Below are 6000 nucleotides of genomic sequence, written 5' to 3' on the forward strand. Positions count from 1 at the left end.
GTGGGACTTCGGGTGACCATCCGAGGGTCGTTTCAATATTAGTTATATATCATATATACATGTATAGACATAAAAGTACTTCCATATTCATACTTATCAGTATATCAATAGCTAGTTACCATCGGGGTAACACAGTACATATACAACTATACTAGAAACAGTACATATACAACTATACTAGAAACAGTATATATACAACTATACTAGAAACAGTACATATACAACTATACTAGAAACGGCACATATACAACTATACTAGAAACAATACATATACAACTATACTAGAACGAGAAACATTACATATACATGAACACGTTAACAATTGTGATCCACTGTGTCGGAGCATGCCTTAAATGTCATGGCCCGAGTTGTAGCCAGAATTCTCTTGGAGGGAGAGCGTGAATTTGTGTATAGATCTATACTGGATTGACTATCCTACACATTGCTGCTAGCTACAGCCGGACCTGCAGGTCTGCAGGTGCCAAACGTCATTCCGTTATTACGACCATTCATTATGTCATTGTTACCAGTCGATAGCATGGTGCAATTTATCACATTATACCTTAATATAAATCCGGTTTAAGGTAGTTAGTACAGCAGTAGTTCTTATAATACAAAACTACAGTACTACAATGATTTACCCATTACATATTTTAGTGATAACCTCACTTAAACGTTAATGTACAAACTATATTTTGTTAAATGATAGTTACACTTGGGAAATTTCACACTTTTACATCAAACGAGCATACAAAACAGTTAAGCCTTGGTAGAAGGTTACTTTAATAGAAAATATAGGTTTTTCTGAGAGATTCAAACTTTTACAAACACTTACTTACATTTTTACAAACTTATACATTGAGACAAGTTCAAACGTTTTGACAACAAACATTAACACTAAAATACTTATGAACTCACCAGCTTAATGCTGATAAACTCTTTCAAAATAACTTGTATTCTCAGGTCATCAGTAGATAGGTACCGAGGCCAGCTTTTGAGAAGATGGAGCACATTCAAGACTCATCTTATTATTTTGAGATACATTATTTTTGGTGTCTATACTGTACAGAACACACTTGTATTAAAATTATATATTTAATGCAATGGATGATGTTGTTTGCTTATTTACATTTACTGTGTTGTGATACTTTACATGACATCCTCCGCCCAGAACGTTTCCGTCGTTCTTAGTTTTGGGGTGTGACAGATTGGTATCAGAGCATTGTTTATAGTGAATCAAGTATGTCAACCCATAAAATATATACTAAACTATAAACCCATTTGGGATTAAAACACTCTGACCAAGAGTCTATACTTTAAATATTAAAATATTTAATTAAGTATACTAGTCTACATTCATACTAAAACCAGTGTCACAACGACAGGAACAAAAGTATTACGATTGTTAAATATCACAGGTAAGCTCGGGGATATATGGTCAGTCCTGGGAACGGCATAGCCTGATCAACTATGTTGGTCCGAGGAGTGATTAGCATATGCCCTATAATGGTTGTGATGTGTTAAAAAGTCTAAAAAATTACCAACAATACCACAAGAAGATCAGTAGAACCTAAACTTAAAATACTATAGGTGTATTTTGTACTACCAACTACATATATACTATATCTGTATACCTCTCTTCTCGCGTAGATTTAAATGGCTGGATTCCATCACGGCGATCCGTACTTTCCAAATGAAGGTGATGTGTGTAAAACCAACTAGTTTTAATCCTACTAACTTAGACACAAAATAAACACACGAAAGGCAGTGTACCTATCGATTAGTAATATAGTTCAAGCAAGTAGGGTATCGAACACAGGGAACGGTAAACAATTAAAATAAATGCTAATATTATCTAAATAAAACAAGTAATAGAAAGGGGGTTTCTCTAGTTTTGCAAGACTAGAAACTTAAATACTTTACTAACACGCAAACTAAGCAACTAATAGCTAAGAAAACAAAGATCAACTAAATTCAATGATTAAAAAGGCCTTCTGTTTAGGTTCGAATCATTGGTTCCCATTGATGATTTTATGGTAAATATATCGAATTAATTCTTGATTGGTTACCGACTAAAGTGATTAGATTCACATTCGCTATAGCTAAACCTTAGTAAACATATTAATTCAAGCAATGACCAGTTGTCTAAATTAATGAATTTCCTAGTTTGTTGATTCGGGTTTAGAAAGACTTGTAATTAGCTAATCAAATTGGTTATTCAATTAACCTCTTATTGATGCTGTATCACACAAGCTCACACATTAACTTACCTATCTTCTAGTTAATTCTAGTTTCACATTTGTTATTCCTAGACATACAACTATGTGGTCACGTAAATCATATGAAATTAGCAACTAAGAGATGTTCATACAACTTAATTACTGATTTATTAACAAAAGAATAGTTATTGTTAACACATAAGGTTCTTTAACAAGCTTAATAAAACATAATCACCAATTAAAATTAATCCTATTCAAATAATCAATCCATGTTCACAAATTCATCTACCTAAACAGAAGTTATGAGTTTTTAGCTCATGATTACAGCAGAAACAAGCTCAAAAACGAAATCAATTGGTAAAAACATAGTTCAAACAAGAGATTAGGTAAGAGTAAACTTGATTTTGACTTGATTCTCCTTAAAATTGAATGTAGGGTTGATTCCCTTGCTTCCCACGCTCTAGCAGCACCTTTAGTCGACAATTGGCCTCCAAGGGTTCATCTATCTCCTAGGGTATCGATCTGAAAGTCCCTTTATATAGATTTTTACAAAACAGGGGCTACTCGGTGAGTCCAGTGACCTACTCGGCGAGTCCATCACTTAAAACCCGTATACGGCAAGCCAGCGCGTCCAGAATCGCGAAACTTCTGACCAACTTGGTGAGTAATCGACCCTACTCGCCGAGTACATTTTGAATCAGCATTTTCTCAAAACACAAAAGTCGTCCGAAATTGTGTCTACTTTTCAGAACATTTTGAATCTCGTCAATCGGAGTTACGGTTCATGAGATATGGACAAAACACTGACGAGGGGTCAAGTTGTCCAGCAACATCCTTCTTTCTTCAAAATCCAAGATCCAAGCTTCCAATCGCTAGTTCCGCTTCCTTTTCCACCCGCGCATGTCATCATTGCTGAAAAATGGAATTCTAAACTAATTAAGCACCTTTTTTTCATTAAATGAGACAAAAACAACATAAAGTATTAAGATAATGCATGGATTTTATAACTAAATATGCCCATATCAAAATACCCCACACTTGACTTTTGCTTGCCCCCAAGCAAAACTGAATTTTAACACATTTGAATCACATAAGACAACTCCAATCGAACCCAACCACTATGCCAAGACCGCAACGCATGCATTTGTGTCTAAAATTTTTCCTAAAGAACCCCCATACTCCAAATACTCACAATCCTCATAAACATTCGCCCACTTTTTCCGAACAATGCTCATTTTATGCATCCCTCCGAATCCATCCTCAGAAAACCTCTTAACCTCAAGGTATTTTTGGTTGAGCAACCCAAGCATACATAATCTAGACAATTACAATTTATGATACCACATTGGAGCTCTTTGGAATTCTTCACTTCTTTGACATTTGATCTTTAATTTCTTTGAATTCACCACTTTGTTGTTGGTTTTTGGTATCTTCAACTTTTTGAATTCAGAACTTTGATCTTTTGATCTTTACTTTAACTTCTCCAAAATTTCTACAACTTTTCTTGTAAATCTCTCTTTTGTTTTTTTACATGTACTTCACTTTTTTTTTTCACTCAAAACCTACATGCTTAAGCAAGGGCGCTCAACTTCAACCTTTATTGGTTAACGATAATGATTTTCCTGGATACATTTCTGGTACACGATGCTAAACATATTGCATCCTTCAAACTAAGCGAGGTCGTGTTTTTGTCCCATGATTTCACTGGAATAAGGAAGCCACAAATGCACTAGAACATATATAGGCTCAACTAAACATTTGGGTTTTTATGCAATCGTCAAATATAATACTAGCATGATCCCTAATTGCTTTACCAAAATTTTCTAAATTGATCCTAGCAAATTTTATGCAAAACTTAAAAAATAACTAGTGTAACCAACCAACCCCCTACCCTACACTTAATTTATGCAATGTCCCCATTGCATATCATGCATGATAAAGAACAATAAAATAAGAAGAGAATTGGAACAAACTCCCATGAGATAGTAGTGATGAGGTTGATATCTATTATCTTCAGCTCCATCTTGAATTGTCTTTAGACATACGAACAACTCATCCATGTCTTGGGTGTCAAAATCTCGTGTGGTACAGTCTTTATAAAACTTTTATTCTGCCCAAGTCGTTTCTGATGTATGGGGTTATATAAACTAATAATTTCCCTTATTTTTTCTTTAGGTAATAAACACTCTGTAACCCTTCTATCAATTAGACTCATAGCTTGACTCAAAACTTCATTTCCTCTCTCGCCCAGACTCGATTTCTCGCTTTGTCAGCCTTGACTCTAGACCCTCACATGCAATCCTAAGCTTCAAACTGAAAAGATCAAAACAACACACAAGTAATAGAAAAACGAAAACAAACATCAAAATTAAAATCCTAAATTACCCTAATAAACTAGAAGTTTAACAAGAAAAAGAAAAGCAAACTCTAATGACGGGTTGCCTCCCGCAAGCGCTTCTTTTTGTGCGAGTCTTTAGCTGGACTCTCAACTTAATAAACTTCCAATAAACTCAATGTCAATCCATCCGTTGCATTGAATATCTTCTTTGGTGGACCAATTTGTAAAATTTGGCTCTTTGCTTCAAAAATTGGCCAAACGAGCTTGTATTTGCAAAACCCAAGAATCTTGACAAGGGTTGGAACCGGTCGGGTACTAATCTGAAATGGATCGCGCCTCAGAACTTTCTCCAAAGTTGGATTCATCACCCCATGCTTCGAAACACAAACCGGAAGAACAGGGGGCCACGTCGTGGTAATGGTCAAACCACGGCTTGGTTCCTGCAATTCAGCTTGTTCTTGTTCTTCATCTAACCCTTCTACCAACAACCTTTCCAGCTCCTCCAAATCTCGTTCTGGAATAAATTCTTCATATAGTAAATTTAGCTCTTGTGACTCAGATTGCTCTTGTTCGTTAATCAAGAAGTTATCTAACCATCTTCCAAATTTCTTTAAATCTTCATCCGATCCACACTCCTCATCTTCTTGCTCAATTTCATGTACTAATTCCTCAAGAGAAGCATCAAAAGCATCGAGATATGGAAAATACATAATAAATATAAATAAAAATTAAAATTAAAATTAAAATTAAACTAAATAAAAAAAATAACAATTAGCAAATAAAGTTAACTATTTAAAACCGTTCCCCGGCAACGGTGCCAAAAACTTGATGTGTGTAAAACCAACTAGTTTTAATCCTACTAACTTAGACACAAAATAAACACACGAAAGGCAGTGTACCTATCGATTAGTAATATAGTTCAAGCAAGTAGGGTATCGAACACAGGGAACGGTAAACATTTAAAATAAATGCTAATATTATCTAAATAAAACAACTAATAGAAAGGGTGTTTCTCTAGTTTTGCAAGACTGGAAACTTAAATACTTTACTAACACGCAAACTAAGCAACTAATAGCTAAGAAAACAAAGATCAACTAAATTAAATGATTAAAAAGGCCTTCTGTTTAGGTTCGAATCATTTGTTCCCATTGATGATTTTATGGTAAATATATCGAATTAATTCTTGATTGGTTACCGACTAAAGTGATTAGATTCACATTCGCTATAGCTAAACCTTAGAAAACATATTAAATCAAGCAATGACCAGTTGTCTAAATTAATGAATTTCCTAGTTTGTTGATTCGGGTTTAGAAAGACTTGTAATTAGCTAATCAAATTGGTTATTCAATTAACCTCTTGTTGATGTTGTATCACACAAGCTCACACATTAACTTACCTATCTTCTAGTTAATTCTAGTTTCACATTCGTTATTCCTAGACGTA

Source organism: Lactuca saligna, chromosome 9, assembly GCF_052625555.1.
Source record: "Lactuca saligna cultivar CGN05327 chromosome 9, ASM5262555v1, whole genome shotgun sequence".
Classification (NCBI taxonomy): Eukaryota; Viridiplantae; Streptophyta; class Magnoliopsida; order Asterales; family Asteraceae; genus Lactuca; species Lactuca saligna.